The 27,394-nt window shown below is 50.7% G+C and overlaps 1 protein-coding gene across 1 annotated transcript in view; it reads right to left on the reverse strand.

Annotated features, from left to right (window-relative positions):
• The window catches only part of PLXNA2 (plexin A2), a 196,427-nt gene that overhangs the window by 79,994 nt on the left and 89,039 nt on the right, over nucleotides 1-27,394 (reverse strand). The window lies entirely within an intron of this gene.

A 27,394-nucleotide genomic window follows, 5' to 3' on the forward strand; every position in this document is an offset into this window, starting at 1 on the left:
CGCCAGCCCCGGGGGGCAACTCTGCGTGAAGCAGAGTGGTTTATTTGAAAAGGGCTTTGGTTTTCAGTATTTAGTTTTTATATGCAAATAGTTCTCTTTATTTACATTAAAGAAGATAGGTCACAGAAGTGCTCCTGGCACTCCGAGCAAACATCTGAGAAGGTCTATCATCACTTCAGGAGTGTATTTTGCAACCCCAGACTAAGCCCCAGGAAAGCTCTGTTGTCTAAACTGATGAACTTATCCACCGAGCACGAAGCTCTGCTGCATCCCCAGAGCAGAGGTCTCAACTTCCACCCGCATCTTGCAGCACCAGCAAACCTCGGAGCGAAGCTTGGGCTTGCACAAGCGGATGCTAAATTTGGATGCCCTGAGACCTCCGTTCCAGCTATCAGAAACACGGGGCCAGAGGTCCTAAAGCCAAGCAGAGGCATGCCCAACTCACGGCCGCTTTCCTGAATGCAAACTCACATCCTGCAGCCCCTTGCATGCACGATGGACTGCTGCCTCCCTCCACCAACGGGGCCACGTGGGGATACCTCCGGTGAACCAGGCAGTTCAGGGATAACAAGGATATCCCGCGCTCCACGCTGGCACGGTCGCAGCGTACGCAGAGCACCGAAGGGATTTAGCAGAACCGAAGAGCCACGTGCGCAAAGGACAACGGCTGAGAAACAGCCCCCGGGGAGTTTTCTTTCCTCCGCCAGCGGTGACCTGCTCCCGCCAGCCTGGCTGCTGCTTCTTCTCCTCCAGTCCACGCACAAGTGCTGCTGCTGAGTTTTTCACTGCCCTGTTCAAGAACCTTCTTCTCAAAAACTGAATTATAAAAGTCTCATTACCGCTTTCCTTGACTGCCTGACCCATAACATTAGCAAAAAAAAAAAAAAAAATCAATACAAACTCTCCAAATTTCTTAAAACAAAACACGTGAACTAAAACTCCACAAGGCCCCAGAGAAAATAATAAAATAAGTGCAAGAATCTGGTTCAAATAAATAAGTACATACATACATACATAAACAAAGCAAAGTTTCCATAGCTTATGCCTGCTACCAGGAGAGGCCTGTGACCTCTGTGACGAGGACCGGCCCGCAGGGCGTCCCATCAGTACGGCACATTGCCTGCAGAGCCACTGGGGTAGTGGAGTTCAAACAGAAAATCTATTTTTAATGACTTTGGGGAGTGCGGTAGAGATGCCAACTAGTTCAATGTAATTAAAGCTATCTATCACTCAGTGAGCAGGAGCCCAAAGTTGATGAACTTTCCAATGAGATTTTTTTCTTTCCTTCATTCATGAAAGAGCTCCATTTTGTGCTGCAGCAGGAGACATGAAAAAGTGTGGGAAGGAGCAAGGAGGACTCATCTGTTCCAGCTGCTAACGTGTCAGGGTGCCAGCAGGTGACAGGGCTGGCGAAAATAAAGTCAAACTTTCTCAGAGGTTTGTCAAAGACTTTGACAAACTCTTCTTTCCACTGTTTTTTCTCTCAACCTCTTCAAACAGTATTGTTCAAATCTTGGGTCCTTTTGTGATAGACATTCAGCCAAAGAAGAAAGAGCATGCAGAGCTGAGAAGCACTTATTTTTCAGGTGAACAAGCAAAAGCGCTGCGGGTCCAATCAGTCCTCAACAGTATGAAAAGTCCTATCTGGAAGCATCTCACTGACTCGGGCAGACTCCGGGGGGAGGAACCCGGACGTGCACAAAGCTGGTGTCAGCCGCAAGTGCGGCCGACGCTCCAGCAACAAGTGGGATGCAGCCGGTGTATTGCGTGGAGCAATAGCTAGGACACATGGGCAGAAACCAGAGGAGGAACGTTTCAGTTGAAGAGCGCTGGGGAGCTCCCCGGGAGCAGCCTCCTGAGGCAACGCACTCGGGCCCGTTTAAAATGGGACGGAACAAAGCACCTGCAAGCGCACGAAGGAACAACCTGGCCAAGAGACGCACGAGATGCAACGCAACGCATCTGCTTCCCTCCTCCGCTGCCGCAGCCGTGACAGTGAGCACGTTGCTTTCGGACCGGTCGTTTGGATTGTTAAAAACGCTCAGAATGAAACTTCACCCAGCATTCGCTAGTGCAGCTCGAGCCTGGATATAGGAACACCTAACCCAAGAGGGAGAAAGTCGTTAGTCACCATAAAGGACGAGACTCCGCTGCCAGGCAAGGAGCAGAGGAGGGGGAGTCATCCCTGACAGGTAAAGCAGCTTCTGCAAGACCCAGCTCTTCTCTCCCACTCAGCTCAGCAGAGGAAGGATTATCAGAGTTACTGAAGGGTTGTCAGAATCAAATCAACGCCTATAACTTCTGGCATCAAAACAGTGAGTGGGAGAGGACACAGAGACAACGTTTCCATGACTACAGAGGGATTATTTAATTACAGTGCTGCAGAAGCATGCAGAGAAAGTCCCTTAAACTCTGATCCAAGCAACCTTTTCAATGAGCTTGGCTTTACTGCTGTAAGAACCTCATTAGCATCTTACCAGGACAAGCTGTGTTTAAGCACAAGAGACTAGAGAGCTTTTCCAGCTAGTAATCAGACCTTCTCAAAGCAAACGTCTCTCCTCGGCTCCCAGCTGCCCTCTTATTGCCCTCCGTGTACAGGGCTAGACTCCCGCGAGAAGCAATGAAAAGTAAGGGCAGCCTCCCCTGGGAAGGAAGAGAGAGTGGAAAAACAGCAAATGTCCCAGAGTGAGCCTTAATCAGGCTATAAAATCTTCCTCAATCCAGAGGTTCCTCCATCGAATCCGGGGCCAGCGGGCAGGACTGGGGCTTGGAGTGGACTCACGTTCTGGCAGACAGTCCCACGCAGGCGAACGCTTTCCTGGGGTTTACCACAACCCAAGTTAATCACTACACCAGTATGAAACGTCTGAGCAAGATCTGTTGGAATAGCACCGTGCCAGGCAGAGATCACGCTCCTGCCCCCAGGAGAAGTGCAGGATCATGCAAACCTGGAGGAGGAGGACCTCCCAGGTACGTACCGTAGCCCCGAACGCACAGTACAGCCCAGAGGCATCCCAGTTTCAGCCAAAGCGAGTGGCTGCATGCCACCCGGACCCAAACCTAGTGCTATTCTCCCCGAGAGCCCGGAACCGCCGGTGCCGCCCTGGCTCCGCGCAGCCGGCAGCCTGGAAACCGTCAGCGTCCCATCAAGAGCAGCAGGCTCCCTCCCTGCCACCAGCATCTCTTAGCACAAGCACAGCGCACGCTACAGTGTCACACACAGTATTTTGGATCGCACACTGTCATTCATATGCCCACCAGCTGCTCAAAGTTAGCCCCCAGCAAGCCCACGTGAGCGTACATATGACAACTTCAGCTAGGAAGTGGCTTGGCCGCAGCAGCTCTCCCTCGTGCTCTGCACACACCATCTGCATCTGGAAGGCAGGGGACACGCAGCAGAGCTGCCACATGCACCCACAACACGTCGGATGTGACTAGAGAACAAGCCAGCCAGAGAAGTTCACGTATGCGACGCATCCAAGGTCAGGAAGCAATTTTTTTTTCTGTCTACTGTAGAAATGAAAACATTGGGTGAAATATTTACATAGGCTTCTGGAATCAGCAAATGCAGCAAAATACACGGATTGAATAATTAGGTCAAACCCGACCGCAAACACGCAACCCTCAGAGCCGCACGCCAGCCCTCGCTCACGCCAGATCTGCCCGGGACGCTGCTGCTGTTGCGCTGCTTGTGCCCGGCATGTTACCGGTTGAGGAGCCGTGTGTGTCCACCTGCACACAAGGTGTGCACCACAACTGGACAGTATGAGATCCTTAGCACAAAATCCATTTACTTTGGAGACACTAAGCTGCTCTATACTTCCAGAGTATTGGATAACTTCATTGATCCAAAGAAACTCTACTTTCCTGGCAAGAAAAGGAGGTAACGTGAGAAATACTCACACAAACTAAAAACAAGGAATGTGATGCTGAGATGGGGCCTGCATAAAGAAAACTAGGTTGTGTCACAACACATCCATGCATTTTCTCCTCTGAAAAATTACCATGCCTCCATGGATCTACATTTCTGGCTATGGCTACAGCACTCCTAGTCCCCTTCCAGAAAACGTGCCTTCAATCCCTGTGCAAGCAAGTGGAAACACAACTGCTTCCATGTTCTGCAGGGCTGGACCTTCTAGTATTTTCATGGAAGCAAGCATGACTTTTATTTCACAACCGATGCAAAGATTCGATTGGGATACTTGGACTTAAGACGGCGCGGGAAGCCTTTGCTCGGTGCTCCCGAAGCGGCTGCGTTTCAAACGCGATCGCTCCTGTCAGAATACTTTGCTGTTTTTATTAGAAGGGGCTTTCTTAAAGCATTGGCACAGTCTTCTGACGAACGGCAAGTCGCACAGCAAGACCACCCCGAAACGGCCACCCAGCCACGGCGCTGCTGCCTTTGTGCAGCACTGACTAGTGCGCGCCTCGGGGGAACTAATTAATACGGATAAAAGGGGAGCAGCTTTCCAGGCTTTCTGGGCTCAGGTGGGGATCAATCCGACACAGCAAACTTTTATCTCCCATCAGTTCATGGCCTCTTCAGTCACTGCTTTGCCTTGCTGCCATGTAAGTTATAACGCTCTCCCTGAAGTCATTTAAAAGTTTTAACAGAGGCTTAGAAAATTAATTAAGGTGAATAATTATAAAGAGTGCACTTCTCCCCCTCTCTATTTTGTAAGTAAGTGGCAAAAATAGAATTCTGAATAATTCTGGAGTTATAACCAATGTAATTAGGTGTTCAACGAACACTTACAATTGGGCTGCGCTTATTAAAATTACTGTTTTAGTCAGAACATTGCCAGAGAATCATTAAAAGCACAATGGTTTGATTCCCAGGAACGCTAATTAGCCTTGGACTCCTCACAGCTCCGGGGATCCCCGAGTCGGGCGCGACTCCGCCGCGCGCTCGGCACCGCAGGTGATCCGCGGCGCTGCCGGGCCTGCCGGGGAGAGGCGGCCGTGCCGCGGTGGCCCAGCCGGCGCTTCCCGGCACGTCGCAGCCGGAGGAGGCTCCGATCCGCGTCGGGGGAAGCGCGGGCACGGCCGACAGCGCCTCCGAGCCGCGGAGGGGTGGGAAGAGGCTGCTCCGCACTGCGAAATCCCCCAGCCCCTTCCCGGCGGGAGGTAGTGGGGCTCAACGCCCTGACCCAGGTCTTTGCTGGTCTGCAGAGGTCTCTTTGGTGGGACGGCAAAGGTCGGGGGAGGCAAAGGCGTCTTTGGCTCTGTCGTTTCCTTCTAGCAGAGAGGGTGTCTGCACCCTTTATGGAAATTTCTTCATTTCTGCCGTGTGATGGGCTTGAGGCAGAGAAAATCTTGGTTTTTCTTAATTCTGTTGCACAGCACATGCAAATCTGAACAGGAACCGGCCACGCTGCCGTTAGCACTGACGCTGGTACGGTCAAGAGAGGCACAGCTGCGAACATCTGCACCCTGAGCTGCGGCAGGACAAAACTTCCCTCCCGTTGCCTCCAGCAGCACGGCCATCCCGCGGCCTTGCCTCCTCCGGGGCTTTCTGCTCCCTGGGCAGCAGCACCGATACAAATCCCACCGCTGCAGGGCCCAGCCGCACCAACGCGGCTCGCTCCACCTTGCAACCAAAGCCTGTGCTAAGCGTGTGCACCGGGAGACCGGCTCTGTCGGCACCCGGCGCACATCCCTGCCCCGCTTCACCAACGAGGAGCCACGTCCCTGGGTCACGAGGAGGCTTTCTAGAATAAACACACCGAAAGCCCTGCGACGGGGTAACGCCTGCAAGCGTGCAAGCCTCGGAGGGACCGACAGCGCCTGTCTGGAAACACCCGGAGCGCTGCTAAACCACCACCTGCCTCCGAGCAGCTTTTCATACTGTTTTGGCAACGCTGGAGGCCTCAGAATAGGTGTCACTGAACTCTGCGTGTCAGGGAAGTGAACTCCCTGATCCAAAACGTAGACTCCGAGATCTACTGCAAACGACCTGAATCCAAGCAGCGTGTGTCACAGGATGCTCGGCGCCTGCTGCTTGCGACTGCCTTCAGCCTTCTGTTTTTCCTCTCTCCCCATAAAACCACATGCTAGACAGCAGAGGCCCCTTCCCCCAAACTGCTAGCCTAGAACTCATGAATTCAGTTAAGTTGTTAAAAAGGATTATGGCATGCTAAGATAAAACAGAGGAGTTTAAAATGACAAACAGACTCCTAAATGGGATTAGAGTCTTAATGAAAACAGTAATGAATGAATGAGGCAACCAAATATTACCCATTAATATTAGACAGATAGATTAGATCCCAAGGCACTGCATTTAAAAACGACATGAAATTACTTCAATTACTCTGCATCGATAAATAACAAGGCTATATTTACTGTTAAAACACATCCTCCCCCTCCCCTCGGCTTGCTTTGGTTTTTCTTTCCCAAAAGAGAGAAGAGATCATTTAGAGGCTGAAAAAAATGCATCAAGGCTCTCAGATTCCTCCACTCCCTCCTTTCCAAAGGAGACCCAAACTAGCCAGCATTAACAGCACATCTTTTCTCGGGCACCTGTTGCAGAGGGCTAGCCCCGTTAGCCTCGATTAACACTATCGACACCATCACTTCAGCCCTTGCCCAACAACCGCTGCCAACTCACTTCAACCCTGATGCTCACGGCACCCTTCCACCTCAGAAATTCCCTCTAACCACACTTGCTGGTGGTTACAGCTGCTCAGAGCCGTCCTCTCCACGCAGGGAATGTGAGATTAACCCGATCAGAGGCCTCTTCTAATGAAGAGATCATAGACGGATGATTCCTGGGTGTTTTGGTGGCATTTAGTTACTAATGATGAAAGCTGATGCTGGTAAAGGCAATGTCAACAAGAGACCCTCGCCTCTGCATCCCAGCCTCCACACTTGTGGAACTGAGGCCAACCATGTTTGGGGGGTTCAGGAAGCCCCCAGAGGATAGGTTGCTGCTAGGAAAGCTGCAAAACACTGTTTCCAGCTCTGTTGCCCTGGATTTTGAACCTTCTTGGCTGCTTGAGCTAGGCACCTGAATGGATGTCTTCTCCATGTGGTTAGGGCCGCCACTCAGGAAAGGACGTGCTCAGAGGTGGATGGCCAACCGACCTGATATGATAAACAGCACGAGGTTGATTGTAGGCACACATACTTAGGTGTGACAAGTCACTGATATTTTGTCATTAGGGGATCTTCAATGGCTTTGCAAAAGCTTATTGCAAATGGCTTATTCAGTCTCATAACTTATCAGTGAACTAGAATAGTATTATCAAGTATCTCATTTTAGAGATATGAGGGAGAGCGGCTTGCAGAGAGAGTGCACAGCAGATTGCTAGCAGTACAGCAAGCCGTAGAACTTGACCCCAAATCCCAGGTCCTTGCTTCAGTCATCAGACATGTCATCTGGTGTTTCTTACAAAGCGAATCAAAATAATCCACCTCCTCTCCCTCAGCAGGGATGAACTCTTTTAGGGAAATGTCATACGCTGCCCAAACAGAACGCCTGTTACTCCGTCTGAAACACCGCTGAGCGCCAAGGAGTCATGAAGGGTGAGAAGCGGGGAGGGCAGGAGGGGCAAGCGGGATGTGCGCAGTAAGCAGATATAAATTAACTCTCTAGAAAGGCAACAAAACCAAGCCCTTGCGCTTTCCCACCCCGAAACGACTGGCAAAGCAGGAAAGTGAAAAGGGAAGAATGGGCCGAGCTCTTCCCACAGCTCAGGGGATGGATGACCTTTCCAGTGCTATACCTGTATAAATCTTATTTAATGAAATAATAAAAAAAGACTAAATGAAGGTTTAATCATTCCCTGCAGCAGATTTACATTGAAAACACAGTCTGTTCAGACAGCGGTTGGTTTACATAACAGCCCTTTAACATTCCTTTCCCAAATACTAGGGTGACTCCTGACCAGCTAACCACAAGATGAGTGATAGGAGCCCTTGAAACCAATGGCGAGTTGCCAAGATGGAGGCAAAAGAAACAGTGCTCGTCTGGGGTTTACTTTAAACACACAATTAGGGGTTTCGGTAGGTCACAAGTCACAACATGGTGGTTTTCGCCCATCAAACCTTCCCCACAACATTCCCATCCTTTGGGACCTGACTTCAATTTTCAGTGCCACCACCCAAGTCAGCACTTTAAATAGCCACTTCCCCTCCCCTTGCACACCGCAGAGCAAACATTGCGGCTTGGAAGTGCCCCTGGGAAACTAGGGAGACTAACCAAGGACCTCCCGTAATCTGAAATAAAAGCTGGAATGGCTTTTGTAGCCAGAGAAGGTTGAGCAAAGAATTTCACTGTCATCTTTACTTGCTTTTTTCTCGGGCTGCTGTTCTGCTACATGGGAGAAGCAGAATCAAAGAGCAGCTCTGAAGCTACGGCATTGCTTTGATGAGAGGCAGAGGCAACGGGCTGTGGTTATAAGCTCAGAGCTTATATGTAAACTTCAGAATTGCTGCATTAATGTTCACAGTGCTGCAATGTTAAGTCACTTGTCCCTAGAAGCCATATCAGGCCCCGTTACAAACAGTGTCTTTGACATCAGTATCTCACTCTCCGGATACAGCACTCGAAACAGTGGCTTTCTGGGCAAGGAAATTCCTCTCTGCTCTATCAGAGCCTGAGAAGCATCTGCATATATTTCCGTATATATAACTGGCATCAGCATAGTAATGGACCCCACGGACTGAAACAAAGATCATGCAGACTGGGGCTGAGACTACCTGCACAACAGCTCGAGGAAAGACTACAGGGGTGAATGTACTTTGACTGAAATCACAAAATAAATTCGCTTGCATGAAAATTGGTAGCACTCAATTTCTGATGAGCCTCAAAACTGCAGGGAGGATCCCCATAACTCTCTTAGGTAAAATGTGGAGCTCGTTGCCACAGAAGGCAAAAAGCATTGGCAGTATTGGGACATGCTCCTGGAAAATCAGTTCACTGGGGCCAACCTCTGACTCAGGAATGCCAAAGCCCGCGAGGATGCGCGAGGCCAGCACTGCTACGTGTGACCTCCTCCTTACGCTCTTCCTGGGAGATCTGCCTCTGAGAGGGACCTAATGGTGCTCCTTACGCTCTCGTGGCAGAGATGCTTCTGCTGACATTGCCAGGCAAAATTTACTCGCTAGTGTTACGTTTTTCAGCCGGGTTGAGAAGCAAACCTCCAGCAGGTGGCAAATCCCCATCTGTTTAATGGACAACAGAGGTGGAAGGGGATCGCTGCTCTCCTCAGCTGCCTTCCTGCTGGAAGCCTGGACAAGAGCAGCTGTCGGAAGCGCTCTTCTCTGCAGGATAGCCGGCCAGGGACAGGGTTAATAGGCCCGCTCCATGTGTGACCTCTCTTCCCTCTCTCCAAGAGCTTCTAATTACCAGGCAACAGAAAGCGGAGCAGCCTGCGGAGTCGGCCGGACCCCCCCGGCCAAGCCCTGCCCTTGCTGATCCATCGATCGCAACCTGCGGGGCTAAAGGGACCGCTTCTCCCACAGGCCGAGCCTCGGGCCCCGGGAAAGCCAGCGTCTCCCTTTCCACTCAAACGCACAGCAAGCTAATCAAGGCCAAAGCCGTCCTGGAAAAACGGGAGCATCAGCAGGTCCCTTCCTCCAAAAAGGAGAGTAGCTTGGGGAGGCCATGAATAAATAACGCTGCTAATGAAAAGACGCCCGCACGGCTACGGCGACGTGGAGGAAGCAGACCGATGACTCTATTTCTGATGCACCGGCAGCCTGACAATTGGCAAATGAACCTCTGCAGTTATCTGTTTCCCCTCTTTATTCGTCTCCTCATAAAACTGGCAGGAACAGGGGTAGGAGAGAGATGCCGGCGGCAGCTGTGTTCGGTATGAAAAATGAGCAGCATATGCATTGGAGGCAGCTGGAGCCCAGCGCGCTCCGCGGCGCGAGGGACCCCAGCAGCTTCCCTCCCTTCGCCTGCCGTCCCCGCGCTCTCCTCAGACCGCTTCTCTCCCCGTCTCCGCCGGCGGCCAGCGCTTAACTCTTCCTTTGCTTCGTTGCTGCATGGGAGTAAATCGGCAAAACCCCCCCGGGACGGACGTTGCGTGCGATAACCACCAACACCCGGCCCAAACGGTGGTGTCTTATCTGCATTACTGACGTTTCTAGAAGCCTAACGAGTTGTTGGAGCCCTGCTGTAACGGGCAACGTGTACACGCAGAAAGTAATAGACCACAGCTGCTCCCGGGAGCAGATGAAACATTATCCTCATTTTGCAGCCGAGGGACCAGAGCTGGGAAAAGGGCTGGTTTCTGCTGCGTAGCGGGGCCCGGCGCCAAGGCTCCGGCGCTGGCCGCAGCAGCACCAGCGCGCTGCTCGAGGCGCAGCGCCGTGCCGAGGCGCCTCTGGGTGCTCCTCGGCCGCCGCTTGCTCAGCCGAGGCTCTCTGCACCGCGATTCCTTGCATCCTGCGGCCAAGGCCCCCAGCAGCTTGCCCAAAGCCTGCGGCATCCGGGCCGGTCAGTCCGCCCGGACAGCAGGCACCCGAGCAGCAGGGCCACCCGTCCCCTGCTCCCCCTGCAGCTCTTCGCCCGGCCCGGCCGCCCCGCCGCGCGCCTGGCCCCTCGCCACCTGGCACGTCCCCGGGCGTCGGCGACACCGAAAAGGTTTCGCCGGCCCTTTCCGTTTGTTTTCCTGGCAGACGCCGGCGTCGTTTAAACAACCCGACCCCGGCTCTGCCCCGCACCTCGCTCCCCGCTGCCGTTGCTGTTCAAGAGCAGCTTTGCGCGGAAGCACGGGCCCAGCAGCAGGCGACCACCCCCGACGCCGAGAGCTCCTGCGCCTCCGGACCAGGCTCCCGCGGGCGCTTCCCGAGTCCCCGCTCCACACGGTCGGGAGGGACTACTGGGTGCTGCAGAGCAGGCCTGCGGACAACCCCCGAGCCCCGATTTTGTGAACCGTTTCAGGGTTCTTCAAAATGCTCAAATCACTGCAGAAACTCATGAGGAAATTCACAGGCATGACCAGCGTGTGTAATTGTACAGATCCTTTAAAATCCAAAGTGTTTAAATGCCCCAAGTAGCTTTAAAGGTCACAGAGTGGTATCATTACTGTTTTCACAGTCTGACTGTGGTCCTGCTCCGTGTTTGCTCCAGGAACGCTGCTGTAGTCTCGATATCTCGTTAGTAAGTATTGCTCGCTAACCAGATTACGCTGCCCTTGCTACTCGATTTTCTGCTGCTCCGTCTATCACTTTCCCGTTTGTATATCATTTCATACAGCTGTCAGAAATATAATTTCGGAACCTGACCACCAGTGTGAGAAATGAACCCTCCTAGGTATATCCCAAACTCTAATTCTGAAAGAAAATGAGCTTTAAGCCCTTTCCCCCAAAGAAGGGAGTCACTGTCCCATGGCAGCTGCGGCACCCAGGCTCGGTTATCGCCCGCAGGCGCTCGGACGAGGGGATGCCTGATTACCGCAGCACGCCAGAGGCGAACGTCAACGCACAGTAAAGCCCCAAAGAGCATCTCAGGGGACAACCCAGCACAAAGCTTTTGATGTGGGACCACATCAAAACGGAAGAAACCAGAGCGCGGTTGAAACTCCGGGTCTGCCGGCTGCACGCGTAACCCGCGCTACGTTTGCTCCCAGCCCCGCACACGCAGGCTGTCGCTGCACACGCCGTCGCTTGCACACCTTCACCCGCATCCCAGCAGGACTGAATTAGGTAACGCGTTAGAGTTTAAGATCTTGTTTTCATTGAAACCTCAGGATAACGCGTGCGTGAATTATCTCAAGTTACTGCTATTCACAGGACGTTTTACGTCTCCTGGAGGTAACGTGTATGGAGCAAGCAACTAGATCTCCCGTAAAAATCAAACCGTTCCCAGAGCAGGTCTGAGTCCTGCAGAAGAGCTGTGCTGGGGCACAACCTCGGGCTCCGGGCAATCACCAGCTCTCCTGGCAAGGACTGTCCCCAAGGTGCCAGCCACGGTGCAGGCCCAGGGCTGTTCAGTCTCAGGGAAACCAGTCCTGTACCGATCCTCCCTCCTTCCCTCTCTCGGCACACACACACACTTGCAGTGCAGCCCATGCCATTAACTAGCTATTTCATCGCAGGCCAGAATCAAAGCTGGAAGCAAAGAGCTCGCTAACACGCAGATCAAACCCCTGTGTCCTCTCTGAGCAACAAGGACACGCGGAGACAGGAGGCAGGCAGCTCTGTCCTTTAGCAATGACTTACAAGAAAGTTTGTGATTATTATACCCCATTTACTACTATATAGCGCTAATTTCTACTCCTGCAGCAAGGCATCGCCAAGGATCTTAAAGTCCATCACAAGCCCCAGCAAACAAATATGGACAACATTGCTGCAGCTTCCATTTTTTGAAGCTTTTCCACCAGTAAATGAGTCTTCCTCCTCCCTTCATCTGAAAGGCTTCCCGCTTGCTAGAGAAATCTGCCAGTGACGGGATGAAGACACGATGGCTGTTTCTACCCCTATTTAGCAAACCGCCTGCCTGGGAGCGCTGGGCACGGACCAGGAACCGCATCTTGCCGGGATGATCAGACTGTGTCGTGTCACCCAGCAAGGAGGAGGTGCCTTGAATGATCACAGGCAGTGGTAAGCTTTCCGCTCTTCCCACTCCTGGCAGCTTTTGATGCCCAAAAATGCGCAGGAGAAACTTCTCCTTTCAGCGTGAGCACAGCAGAGAGTAGGTTAGGCGTCAGACCTGTCAATGTCACAGCACAAATCTACTCCAGACATTTTACACAAAAAAACAGGGCCATTAACATTAGCCACAGCAAGGACACATTCACATTGTTTTCCACTGACAGCTATGGTTGCTGTAATTTCTTCCAGCATCCTTGGAAGCTGTGGGACAAATTTGCTGCTGGTGTAATACTTTAATTCATTTCAAAAGATTTATGCCAAGACTAAATTTGGCCCTGCATATTTTACTCACAAGCCTAGTAATCAGTAGTGGAAATAATTTGCTGTTTGGCTGCTCTGATGTTGCCATCTTTTGTGCATATCGAAATGACAAAGGCATCAGGCCCTCAAAGTCCGATTGAAGAATAATTGGAAATCCAAAGTGGCACTAAATGTTATTTTCTAAATAAAACGCATTCAATTACAGAACATGAGGCTGTAAAGCATTAAGAAAGATTAGTTAGAGCATAAAAAAAGTATTCAAACCTTCAGAGACTTCATTGTGTGCACAAGATATTCTTTGGGACAGGCAGGAGACAGAGAGTGCAAAACAATGCAAATATTTTCCACAGTCCACGCTGTCCCAGGGCAGCCTGCATGCTTTATCGCTAGTGGACTTTCAGCTGAACTGTTGCATATGGTTTCTCACTGCGACACACTGAGGGTTATACGTTTTCCCACTTACATGAGTTGGGAGCAGAGCTGATTTTGCTCCCACTAGCGCCTTTTGTTACACATGCAAATTTCCCACATTGTATTCAAATATAGCAAATTTCTTTCATCAAAATAAGTACTCCTTTATTAAACACTGATGGTCCAAAGTGCTCCGCCAGCTCAATTGTCAGCCTCTGTGCCTGACCACCGCGATGGGGACCTGCAGCATTTCTGCCGCACGCTGCCCCAGCGGCCGAGACGTGCCGGCCCGTGCGGGGCGTCTCTCTGCTGCGCACCGGGCTTGAGCGGAGCTTGGCTCCTGGCAGCAAGCACTGACAGACGCACGGAGGAAGGACAGCGAACTCGGAGCAAAGCCTCGACCACCAGTTAAACACAGGGAGGGAGAAAAGATCCTGGCATCCATATGCATTATGCAAGGAGGATGAGGAAAAAATAGACAAAAGAAGAAAAAGCAGAGAACAGAGCAATAAACATTCCTACTGCGGTGTCTCCAATGAGATGCGGCAACAAGGAGAAAAGGCACGTTACAAGGACAGGCTTTAATATAAGGGATTAGAAACCTCTCTGCAGGTACCGGGATGGCAGTGTGCCCCTAGATATCAACACTGGGGGCTCCAAATTGCCCCTGTGGCCTGCAGAGAAGGAACATGTCTACGCACATGTTGTGGATCTGGAAGCCAAAGACCGTGTCTTTAATAGGCGCCTATTATATCTTCGCATCAGTAAGGCCAACGATACAACAGATGCACCCAAAACTTCAGCAGCAACATAACGGCCATCAGGCAAAGGAGGACAAAGACACTCGTATTTCACCCAGTAGGAGCTGGTAAACCAGCGCTCAGAGCAACGCAGTCGCAGCCAAACAAACACGACCCAAGTGGGCTCGTGGCTCCGGCAGGCACGTGCTCAGCCGCCACAAACAGCGAGAGATGAGCTGCATTTATCTCGGGTACTTTGTTTCAACAGCTTTCCTTAACAGCTCTGGTCTCTTGAATTAATACACATTGCCAAGCAAGCCGCGGAGCAGGCGCACAGCGGGGGAGGTATAATTATTTACATGTCTGTTTGCTGTTTCCATGCAAGGATTTAAGACCAGGTGAGATTTCTTTGCACACTAGTTTTTATTTATTTTTTTTAAAGGGAAGGTAATTGCACTTGAAATCACTCAGGTGCAGAGGCAACAAATTACTGACCTGAGGCTGATCTCTAAGAGCAATGACAGTATCCGACTCCACTGATAAATACAGACGTGCAATGGGGGAGAGGGGAGAACAGCCTACACATAGCTAAAGATGGATTTATTCCATCCTTTGCTATAAGGCTGAAGGCTGGGAAGCCAAATCCCTCTCTCCCAGGGTTTCATTAGCTGGGAATGGCTTTCTAACGAGATTTACACAATCTAGCCTGGAGCCTACACATTTTGCTCTGCACCCAGAGACAATAACAACAGGGAGCTAAGGAGATGCCTTCTTTCTCTCTGGTCACCCATAATTCAAGACTGTTACACTGCTGCCATCAATATGATTACACAGAGTGAAAAAATAAAATAAAAACCTGCCTTTCTATAGCATTAAGTCTCCAATTTCAACTGACCCAAGCCAGGAAAATTTATAGTTATGGGGACCACATTCAGTCCATTAAGAAAGGATCTGAAATTGCCAGCTGGGATCGAAACAACATTCTCACCTCTCCCTCCAGAGGAGTGGAGCCCGGGCGCAGGAGCACTGCACTGCTTTTGTACGGTGCTGACGTCCTCAAATTCCTCCCCAAATCACAGGATGGGACCAGTGCATTAAATTGGACTGTGGTGCAGTTTTTCCTGGAACATCGTATTCTCTGCTGGAGCTAACCCACGCAAAGACTGAAACCCAGATCCCCTGATACCACACTGCTACTTTACAGGGACACTTTTTCCAGAAATTCAACAATTCCTCCTGCAGCCTGTTTGGACAAGATGGTAGGAACCGAGCTTCTTCCCAGGCCACCAGCTGGGCCAAGCACATTTAGAGCACAGACCTAAAATGGAAAAAAACAGGCTGTCTTTGGATAATAGCTGGAGTCGGCACACTCCTCTCGCAGTCAGAAGAATGCTGTTTCTGGCACCCGGTCTCCAGGAACGATATTCCAATGTGGTCAGCTCTTTTTACATGGAAGGATTTGAGCACATTCCTCCTGCGGGTAGGAATGTCTGCTTGCTCGCACAAAGGCCTGGCCGCCCGACGAGGAGCTCTTTTTAACACCCATCCTCCCCTCCAATTTCTCCTCCAAAAGAAACAAAAAACAAAAAACCTTATCATCCTCTTCTTACGGAGATATTAATAGCACCCAAGACGCTGACAGTTGCCTGCCTATGAGTCACTTCTTAAAGGGATGGGAAAAAGCCTGCAACTGGGGCTCGTTAGGAGGAAACAATGAAAATATCATTCATGAACCGTAGTGCTAAACATCGCCCATATCGGGGTGTCAGGTAAGAGATGCTCACACGCGTGTGGCACACATCCATGCAGCTGGGCCGACCACTGACCGAATTTGTTAAGCTCCTGGGCGTGCTGCAAAACGCACTGTTTTCCCAGATATTTGGCAAAAAGTTGACAGCGCCAAAGGCAGACTGCAAGCCTTTACACCAAATTGCCACCTCAAATGTCAGTTGACTTTGGCCATTTTGTATTATCACTTTTCCTTTATTTGCATCACCGTGGCACTCGAGTCCAAAGCACTGACCAGAAATGTTAGGTGCATCACTAACAGAGCAAAAGGATCGCCCTTGCCTCCACCGGTCATCTGTGCCACTGAGAGCCCGGAGTTCAGACAACACGCAGCCTCCAACGCTTGCACCTATCTCAGCTGCTAAGAGGCCTTCCATGCCTGGATCTTCTTTCTGGGCCTCTCTGGACTATCAAATCTTCACATTTCTCCACTGTTGGCATGCAATTCCAAATGCTTCTTTTAATTGAATTATTTTGAAAGCATCTTAGATATCCTGAAAACCTAATTTGGTCTCCTCCAGGTCTGTCGGTGCCATGTGCGAGGGAGCAGCAGGCACCATCCTGCCCACGTGAAGTGCTAGCAATGCAAGTCACTCCAGCGTGCTGAACGCTCAGCGTGATTTTTATTTGAAAGAAAACATGAATACTAATTAAACAGCCATAAGGGCACAGAGCAGATAAATATGTGTTTGCAGGAGAAACTGGATAGACAAACTTCAGAGTAGCACCAGAGAGAGGAGGAGGGAATGGGCCGTTGTTTTTGGCGGCAGAACTTCAGAACAGTGCTCATCACCTCTTAATACTCACATAAACCAAACCGAACCAGGTGTTAGATGAGCGCGCTGGACTTCCTTTACTGCCTTAAAGCCTTCCTCCTCCTTCACTGAGACACAGATGACTGCCCTGACTTCAGTGGTACAGATATGAAACAGTATTTTGTTCCATCTGAAGACTGGGTAAAGCAGCATTTTCATGCCAGCTTCTAGCATGCTCCAAAATGTCCATGCCAACTCCTCTGCTACTGAGCAGCCCTTTGGGCTGCAATCCTCTGAGCATTAAGATAATCTGAAGCATAATATTTTCCTACCACCTCTTAGATTAAAAAAACACCAAATTCTCATCTTTGTATAACAAAGAAAGGTGAGCAGTGATGGCAGGAAGACTGGATTTCAGAGAGCAGCCCTGTCTCCCTGCACAGTCCTTTACAAACACAGCAGGAACCTACTGGTTGAGGTCATACTCAGGTTAGTGTTAGGCACAAAATAAACTGTCATATTTTGTCTATGCAGTCAATGAGTGTCTAAAATCAAGTGCACTGTGTGTGTGTGCACTTTGGAATCACAGAGCTATGGAGATGCTCTACATAACAGACACATCAAGTCAGAAACAGCAAATTCCCGCTTGAGCTTTGTTTTTGCCTTCAAAACTAGCAGTTGTTTGGTTACAGGCCTTGCCAAAGTTCAAGGAGGTTTGGAGGAAAAAAGGGTCCCAGTCGGGGCACAAAGAAAACCCAGAATATATTAACATTCAAAGCTGTAACTTGGCACCAACGATGCATATGAAATCTCAGCTGAAACGCGAGGGCTGCCATGATGGATCAGACTATTGCTCAGTCAAGCCTGATAACACGCCGCCGGCTACGGCCACTTCCAGATGTTTCACAGGGAAGGGAACAAGCGCCTGTAGCTCCGGAGGACGTGGCCAGCTGTGCAGCACGGCGTCTCCCCTGGCGGCCCCGCGCTCACGGAGCCCTATCCCGCTGTGCCATGCACTTGGGGGTTTACCCAACAAGGTTAAATGCTTCCAAAGTGATTCTGCGTATTGAAATCACCTGTTTATGAAGATTTTCTTAAAGGTACGTTTCTAACAGCCAGTGTACAACCGATTGCAGCTGGGAAGGCGATGCTCACGCCTGACGAACGCTTTGTAAACCATTTCTCACTGCAAACCACGGCCCGTGCCTTCCCTTCCTGTATTCAGCTCCCTGCGACTACGGATCGCTGAACTTACCAGTGATGAAATGAAGAACGGTCCCTTGTTAGGGGACCAAGGACTGGGAGGTTTCAGTTCAATCTCCTCCCGTGCTATAGATTTCCTGTGCGACTTAGGAGAGGTCACTTAGCATCTCTGTGCTTCGGTTTCCCATCTAAAAAGTGGTATCGCTCCTCTAGCTCATAGGACTTTGGGAAGATAAATCTGTTAGCGGGCAGCAAAACGTTCCGACCCTTTGGTGTGGTTTGCTGCGGTGGCAGCCGGGATAAGTCACTGGGCAGGGAGGTGCGGCGAGGAGGAAGGGCGAGGGAAAGCAGCCCCTCCTGGCACAAGCAGCGCTTCCTAAGCCTGGTCCCTTTGCGGACAAACCGCTTGCTTCCCCCCGCAGGAACGCTCGGGACCCCACTGCTTATTTCGCCCTCCGGCTCTGACGGACGCCGGGTTCGTCCCAGCCCGGCCGCTAACGAGCTCGGAGGCTGGATGCGGCCGGGCGCCGGCCCCCTCCCTCCTCGCGGCGCGGGGGCCGCGGTGTTTAGTCTGCCTGGCACATTCCTGCGCGCTGCTAAAATAAATACGAGATTATTAGCAGAGCGACCTTCCCTCAGCAGCACGGGCCAGAAACGCCAGCGCTATCGGGCGGCTCCCAAGGAGCGCCGGCGGCGCGGCGGGGCCGGGCTGGCCCGCTCCCTGGGGACCTTCCCGGGCTTCCCAAGGAAACCTCGGCACCTTCCTCCGGACACGTGCGCTGGCGCGCTCTGCAGAGAGCCTGAACATTCCCGCTCCAACCAAGTTTTAGCAGGGGAGATGTTTTGCTGGGGAAGGCGGAGGGAAAAGGGGAACAAAACCCACAGACAGCCGTAACTCCAGCTCTGCAACCATCCTTAGCTTTCGCATTTAGTCCCAGCTTGAAACACCATTACAGCCCTTTCCCCTGGGGCACATCCATCATTTGCAACCTGTCTGGCATCTGCTGAAACTTTTCCCTGAACGTTTCAGAACTTTTCAAACAGTTTGTGGGAATCTGCTTTTAATGCGGCACGCTGGTTTGCGCTAATACCGTGCTGGGGGACGGGGCCCTCCAGCGCCCGATGCTGTACGCGCTCACAGCAAGACAACTCAGGCCTACAGAGGGCAAAAATCAAACTGCAAAAGTTAAACACTCTTATTTTGAAATTCAGTTATATTTTGCAGCCAGAGATGTTTACGCTTTCGCAGCCTACTGTATTCACCCCTTACAGTCCCCTGGGCACCTGCAGCAATTCCTCCCACCCCTGCACAGAGGGGATGCAGGCAAAACATGTCGGCACTGCTGATCTCGGGACACTCACCAGCAGGCAAGCGGCGCGGCGTCACCTAGAGCTCAGGTCCGAACCCGTGCCCTCTGCAGCCCAGAATGAAGCACGGTTATTTCATTTAATGCCTTCCTGCAAAGGGCACGCACTTTCAAAGGCGCCTGCAACACACCAGTCAGCAAAAGCAAAAATACCTAACTCGTTTTGGGCAAGAACCTTCTCAGCTGAGATTGCATCTCCTTCCAGGGTTTCCTTCTGCAGCAGGACCCACAGATCCTACCGGGTTAGTGAATTCAGAGGTTTGGACTGGAATTCAGACTGTTTTTTTCAGCAGGGTTCATTTCAAAATTACTGCAGGAAACTATGTTTATAGCTATATTTCCCCCATCTGATCTGGACTGAAACCAATGGAACAGAGATACTGAAAGTCGAAACCCAGCCAATCTGATTGTGCAGAACTTTCCAGTATCCTGAGGGGAAGAATGAAGATGACTTGGGAGGTTTAGGTTAAGATTCAGGGTGGATCTGAAGTCTTTCTAAATCTTTCTGTCCCTCTGAGCCACAGGAGTCAGTCCAATGCTGACACTGAGGTTCAAGAAAGAGCCAGGAACCATGGCCGGGCCAGGAGCTGCCCCCCATCTCGTCCCACGGCAGCAGAAAAGGTGCCGTGTCGACGGCTCGCAGCCCCACACCGTCGCTGGCAAAGCAGGCGTCCAAGGCCCGCGCCGCAGGAGACAACCCGCCGTCCTTCCCTGCAAAGTCCTCAGCTCTGAGCTCATCAGCAAAAGATTCAGCTGGGCAAGTGTCTGCACATCATCTCTGCTTACTTCCTGCAAACTTCATAATAATAAAGTGATACTCTATACCGTATCCCTTTTTCCATTTCACCCTTCACTGGATCATTTTATGCATCTATTCCCATTGCTAATTCAAACTAATTAAAGTATAAAATAGAATAATTTGTGCAATTTCAGAGCTCCCCTCACCATATTGTGAGTTATGTTTCTTTTCTGTTAGCGCCCGGTGCGAACAATTCCCCTCCTCACCGGCTGAATAGCCGCCAAACTCATTTGCTGGGAAGACTAACTATTACGGCAGCATGGGAAGGGGGGGAAGAAAAAGAGTGAAAAAAGCTCTGCTGGAGAGAGAAAGAGGAATCTGAGGTTTTCTTTTAAATTTCATAGCTGAGCACTTCCTGAAATGGGCAGTGTGAAATTTCAGATTTCTCCTCCAGGTAATTATCTGTCTTGGGAATACAGTTCTCTCATCACTCTTCTTATACAGCAAAGCACAGATGAGAGACCTGCGTCTGTCTGTCTGTCCAAACTCGCAAACCCGGCAGCCCTCTTCAGAGCACAAAAGTCAAGATTTCCAAACATAGTTCACCATTTCCAGAGTTTCCCCTTGCAGTGACCCAACCTAAAGGGCCCTGGGGAGGCCTTGACTATCCAGGCTCGCAGGGTCCTGCTGGAAGAAGGTCCCGTTACAGGTCCCATTACAGCCCTGCAGACCCAGTCCCTCAAATTCCTAGTTGCGACTGAGACATGATCAGTCAAGTATCCACAAGTAAATATGTCTCTGCCTTGCCCAAATCATCCTTATTGCCAGAGAAGGGCCAGGACAGGAGAAGCAGGGATGGACCTGAAGCAGCCGCAGCGAGCTGACCGGGGCCAGCGCCACCCAGTTTGCGTGCATCGTCTTCGTCCCGCGGGATCACCCCCACAGGACCTCTCTCACTGCAAGGAAGCCAACATACCTATTTTACAGGAAGGATATGCCAAGCCCCGCGAAGCCAGCGTGCCACCGCAGGCCTTGCAAGGCAACAGCAGCGCCGAGAGGAGAAAAGCTTCGCAGCTCCCGCGTCGGCTGCTAGCCTCGGCTAGGCAAACTGCAGCATCCAGAGCCCAGGACAAGCACACCGAGAAAGAAAACGATGAAAGGCTCGTTACAACTAACAAAAATAATCTGAGTCAGACAGGGGGAAAAAATAATTGCCTGATGCCTCAGCAGCGTTCCCTGCGTTGCTCAGACTCGGCCACGAATGTTACCACCATCAACAGAGGTGCCCCAGAAACGCTAGGCTGCTTTTAACACACACGGAGGGGGCTGCAGCACCGGAGAATAACGGACCAAGGGACCGCGAGAAGTTAAGTGACTGAGCAGGCGCGTTTCCAGTTGGCTAACAGCAAATCTTCAGTGACTTTAGACCTTTCTGAAGCTATTGAGGAGTTGTCGTTTGTGCCCCATCAACCTCTTGCACGCTGGTGCTTTGAGGAGCAGTGGGTGGGTGGGTGGAAATCCTGGAAATACTTCAGGACTGCGGTTGCCTGCCTGAAAATTAAACAATAGGTCTGTGGAACAGGAGGCATTGGAAAGGGAAGAAACGCTGAAATAAATACAGGGGAACCCTGCGGCTGCGACTGGCAGGGGAAAAAATAGATTAATATGAAGAAAAACAAAGCAAAACAAACAAACCCTGAGAGCAAACCTAGCACGCACTTAAAAGAAAGAACCACATGAGCAACGTCTAAAATATGTCTCATTTAGATAAACAAACTCACTGACCCCCTGATGCTTAATTTTTGCATTGGGGCATTTTTTAACTACTTCTTCCATGGAAGGTTACTTCTTAAGTACGCGTTACTTCAAAGACCTCTGCCCTTCCCTCTGCATCCCTGAAGGCACGAACGCTTTGTGTCCGTGTGCAAATCCCGGCAGGCTCCGGGGCCACGGGAACATCCCAGAGCCACCCCGGACACGGACAGATAAAATGCACCGGGGCCAGCGCTCGGCATGTGTGACAAACTGACTGCCAGCAGGGCAGAAAAATGAGACAGCGTGCGTCCCACCTGGCTGGGTTGGGTCCTTTTGGTCAATTAATGTTAATTAACACATCCTTCTTGTCAGGTAGATATTGGTAATGACCTCATGCTACTTTTTAGCTGAATTTCTTAATTACTCCTAATTGACTACAGGGGGGAAAATAGGAAAAAACAGAGCCAGCTCATGAATTTTCAGCACAGGACAGTGCAGCGTGAGTGGGCGGTCGTGGCAGAGGGCGGCACGGGGCTGCTGCAAAGCCGCCCCGAACCGCAGCCCTGCCGCGAGGAGGGGACGACGGCTCCCTCGCCCGCCCCGCGCTCCCGCTTTCCCCCGCCTCGCTCAGCTCCCCGCGCAGGGCGGCTCAGCGCCGCCGCGTTGGGACACGCACACGCGAGGGCACGGCTGGGCTTCCCAGCGAGGCCGGTGATGTGCAGCGTCACTGGTTCTAACTTTGCTAAGATTATGTCCAGCTAACTGGCTGTTCAACTAGCAGATAATGTAGTTAAAAATTTAATCGGTTCATTTTTTTCCCCTCCTGATGGCTCCAGACCCTTTAATCCACATCTCGTGCATTTTTTATTATGTTTTCTCAGTTCTTTTCAGGACACCATCAGTATTTACAGCCTCGCTACTCCAGAACTGATGGACTTTGTTTTTCTCAGCCCTCATTCCAATTCCAGCCGCTTTTAAATCATCTGGGCAGCCTCTGCCTGGCTCCCTCTCAATCAGCATCCAGAAAACGTAGCCCAAAGCAAAGCAGTTTGCGCAGGACTTGGGCACCTCGGGGTTGCAGGACAGGGAGCCGTGCAACAAATTATCCTCAGAGACTCCTGCCGAGCTCCAGCTCCTGACACGGGGCATTTGCTAAGCAAATATTTCACTGCTAACAGAGCAGACAAAAAAAGACAGTTTCTTTACCTAAAGACACAATGATGTATATGGAGAAGGGAGGGGGGAGACTGGCTTGATGGAGATGCCGCAGGTCTCAGGCTGGTGCCGCGGCAGCAATGCGGCGCTCGCTGCTCCCCGGGGCCCCTCTCCTTCCCGGCGCCCGGGGCCGGGCACGGGCCAAACCCACCTTCGACGCCGGTACAAAGCGCTGCTCCGCGCCGCTCGGGCTGAGGTCGGGACAGACCCGCGGGAGGCCCCGAGCAGCCCCTTCCGCCTCCTTCGCCCCGGCCGCCTCCGGGAGCGCCCCGGCCGCGCGGGGGCCGGGCCGGGGACCGGGCGCATCGCGGCGGTGGTGGCGGGCAGCGGCCCGGCCCCTCGCGCTGCAGAACGCCGACAGAAGACGAATTTTGCGCTTGCCACGTTCTGGCCAGATACCTAATTAGCAAAGTGCCGCTTCGCCCGTGAGGGAGCAGAGCGGTCTCTTGTGACCTGAGCGCTGCGAGCCTTTTACGTGATTAGAGCAAACACGTTACAGATCAGCAACCAAAAACGTTAGAAAGCGAAGGAGGAAAAATATGCCGTAGCGCAGGGTGGCTGCAGGTGGGGGAAGGCGAGGGAAGCGCGGGAAAGCGCCGCTCGGAGCTACGGCTCCTCGGCATCGGCGCCGGCTGCACCCGAAGCCCCACGGCCCCACTCTCACTGTCCCCACGCTGTCCGGATTTACAGCTCTGATGAAATTCGGGAAGGGAAAGGACCTGTTAGACCACGTTTCTCTTGACTAGCGCAGGAATATTCCTTTCCAACAAGCCCTGTGGTACTTTGATCACACTGTTTTAAATCTCTTATTTATAGCCCTTCATTAGCTGGTGAAATCTTTCAGAGAAGGCAATTCCACCCTGATGCCTACCGTGTTTTTGGATCGGACCTCTACTCAACTCCAGGATTAAAAATAGCAAAATTTGTTCTTCTATCAAGAGCTGCAAAAATCTTTGGCCCCAATTCCTCCGATGCTTATATAATGCCCACGCTGAAGCATGCCCACCAGTTCCAGCAGAGATAACTCTCGATTGCTGAAGGTGCAAGTGGGAGCAAAATCAAGACTGCTGCCTGTGAAACCGGTGTTACAACTTGGGCTCGTACAGACGGCAGATATATTGACTAAAAAGGGGTTACAGCCTTGGAGTCATAAAATTGCTCTTGTCCTACAGGGCTTATATAATTGAAATGCACGGAGCTTTCATACATTAAAAAAAGCTACAGTCTTCCTGACGCACAGACAATTAATGCTTCAGGACTGAATTATTATAAAGCCACTTTTTCCGAATATAACCAGCATTTTTTTTCCTGTAAGCCTCTGTCAGGCTTTCCTGCTAAAAACAAGAAATCTCGGAAGCTTTTCTGCACCTGCAGAGGTTGCTGATGTGGGTTTCGTGACAGATTTGCCATTAGAATAAGAATGTCCTTAAACTGGGGGGCTCAGGGTGGCCGCAAGACTTTCGTCGCTGTTGGTCTTCTGCACTGATACTAACCCCTCGCCTGCTGCTTAATCACTGCGGACCCCCTCGGGGAGCACACCTGCCCGGGGCTCTGAAGGCACAAGGTGCATCCCTGCGCCTCACTGTTTTCGGAGGAGGTCAGCGAAGCCGGCAGATGAGCCCGTCGTGGCAGCAGCACTAAGGTCTTCTGATTAATATATATATATTTTTTTTCAAATAGAAACTGTTAATTGAACTCGTCCTCCTGTGAAAACTGGGAGGCAGCTCATGCTGGGCGCAGAGCGAGCACAGTCCTCGTGCAAGCTCCCTCGCCGCCACTGCGCCGGCTCTTCTCACCGCTGACCTGAGGCTCCTACTGCTATTTCAGTCCCAGGGCATTGCATAACTCTGCCAACGCCTCCCGGTCCCCGCCGGCAGCCGCTGCTGCTATTCCTGCCCCGGCACCCCACGTCGCCCAGCTAATGCAACACGTCTCCGTCTCGATGGCATCTCGCGCTATTCAAGCCTTGCTCAGCTTGTGGGCAGAAACGGTGTTTGTTTGCTAGAGCAATGCTGCAAAATGAACCTCTGCTTTAAATAGTCAGGGTCAGAATCATTTCTCTTGCCATAAGAGCTATTTGAAACCAGGTGCAGCGGGAAGAGAGCCTGTAAAAGCTCCTAATAAGCACTCCTAAATCATGTGGTTAAAGAATTCAGAATAAGTGGCTGGAAGCAAAGTTTCTTTTTCCTCCTCTCCCCTGAACCGGGCTGTGCAACTGTTGCTTCTGTGCTTTGTGGGAGTGAAATCAAATGTCAAATATTCTGCTTTGGAAGAAGTTGGCAATGAAACATGAAAGGCTCATGGAGAGCTCAAAGGAACTGCACATAAATTGGAGTGAAACACAGACAGGGCTGGGACGGGCGCCAGCGCGAGTGTGGAAGGACTGTACACCTAACCAGAACTCCTAAAGCTGATCCTAGCAGCTGCTAACTGAGCAAGAAGACGGGTTTGATACAGAAATGATACATCAAGTTTTTGTTGGGAAGCACCTATACATCAACACCATTCACTGTGTATACTGTGCATAATCACAGCCCAACGCAGAACATCGCTTCTCGCCCGCTGGTTTGTACCTGGCCTCACAGCAACCCAAAAAGCGCAAGGAAGACCTGCTCCTGATCCGTGTGAGGGGAGCACGTGGGTCCTTCTCGAATCCCCCGAAGGCTGCGTTTTCAGAAAGGTGAGTCTCAGCACAGGCACGTATCCTATTCCTTTCCCAGCAGGAATTTAAGATCACAGGCTCTAGACAATCATCCCCCACTATGTTAATATGCGACAGATTGACTTTAAGAAAAGCTACTGTCTATGTCATTTTGCTGTGGGCAGAATTTCATTTTCTTCTAGATTTCAAGACTTCTGCAGACATTTTTACTGTTTATTTTCAGTACTTTCAAGGGCATTTCCCAGTATTTACAGCCTCAGACCTCTGAAGCTGGTGGACCTTTCTCCTTTTCTTGGTATTGACCACGTTTAAACCATCAGGCACCTTTAACATAAAGCATTTTGGGGGGAAAAAAAGTACTCCCCCCTCTATTTTGCTGAACTATCGCATTGCCAGGAGCTAACGAATTCCATATGTAACAGCATGCCAGGACTTCTGGATCCAGAGAGCACATCTTCACAAGGGCAAAAGGTGTAAGCTCTAAAATAGGTCCAGTAAGTAGGAAAGGACAGCAAGAGAAGGCTTCGCTTCCAGGGTCTCACCCAAGGAGCGAGTGCTTTACCTGATCCATAGCTTGAAATGGAATTAACATTCCAGGAATATTGCATTATTTGCTAATTCTCTTCACATCATTTTGTTTCACAATTAAGCAAATTAGCACTTTGATGAATATTAAGACTCTCTCGCCTCATAAAAGATGAGTTGGAGGCATCCCCACTGGATTTTGCTAAAAAACTGTTTCACATCCACTCTGGTTGTTTTGTCCCTGGTACGAGCACATGACAGATACTAAGGCCTCCTGTGAAAATCACCATGACATTAATATTTTAATGAAACCATTATATTTCAAAAGTTTGCAGAGATCCTCATATTTACTGTCTAAACCAAGTCCAAGCTGAGATGGGATCCTAAATTTATGGCTGTTCATGGCAGTGTCTATCACTATATTGCCAAAACAAGCATAAAATCTCTTCTTTAACCACAGGGATTCATTCAGTTAGTCTTCTTGCACCTTTTCTAAAGTCTTTACTCCCTGGTTTTAAATAACTTTATAACCAGGGTACCTATTTGCCAGTTTTTTGTTTTGCTATAGGTTAGCAGTTTTGCTAGCTTTGGAAGGAACTATCAGCTCTGCAGTGCAATTAGAATTGTTTAGGACCTGCTTGTTCTCTACTGTCTATCAGCAGGTCCTAGAGCGCTTTACACCGATACTTCTCTGCAGCATCTCGCCTGGAGCAGGTGGGAGGGAGGCTAGAGATTTCTTTACCAGCAGATGTGGAAAGCTCTGAGTGACTAGAGGGTTAACTCAATACCAAGCAATTTGATGACATCTTGAGACGTAACCCTTCTCCTGTCTCCACTACCCACAAGGCACCAGCTCTATTAATCTGAATTACACAGTCATGAGTAATAGCCGCTAAAATGCTTTGAGTCAGTGAACCCAGAAGTCTGGCTTAATGGTTGGGACTTCTTGTGTTTTTTCGTCTCAGAGAAGAATGGAAGATCCCAGATCTGCCAGAGCTGAGGTCCTGCATTATTTACATGGTGCTCCCGTAGGCAACAGACTCCAGTGGACTGCTGGCCATAAATTTCCATCATAATCATTTGGTTTTGCTCTGTACAGTCTGGTCCCTCATTGCAAAGCAGCAGTTTATCGTGCTCATAAACAGGTTCAGAGGAAGGGCTGCGCGGACAGTAAATAGCGAGGAGTCTCTGAAATGCTGACACAGTCCAGGAGGCAGCGTCTCAGTTACTGGCTCTCCCTCTCTGCGTATCTACATAAAGTCTCCCTTAGGTTGGGAGCGAGTTAAGAGTCTTTCTTCTGAGACCTGCCTTACAATTTTGACATCTCAAGGGAAGATTTTGCGTGGTGAAACAGTCTCCAAAGAAAT

This window comes from Apteryx mantelli, chromosome 25, assembly GCF_036417845.1.
Source record: "Apteryx mantelli isolate bAptMan1 chromosome 25, bAptMan1.hap1, whole genome shotgun sequence".
NCBI classification, from domain to species: domain Eukaryota; kingdom Metazoa; phylum Chordata; class Aves; order Apterygiformes; family Apterygidae; genus Apteryx; species Apteryx mantelli.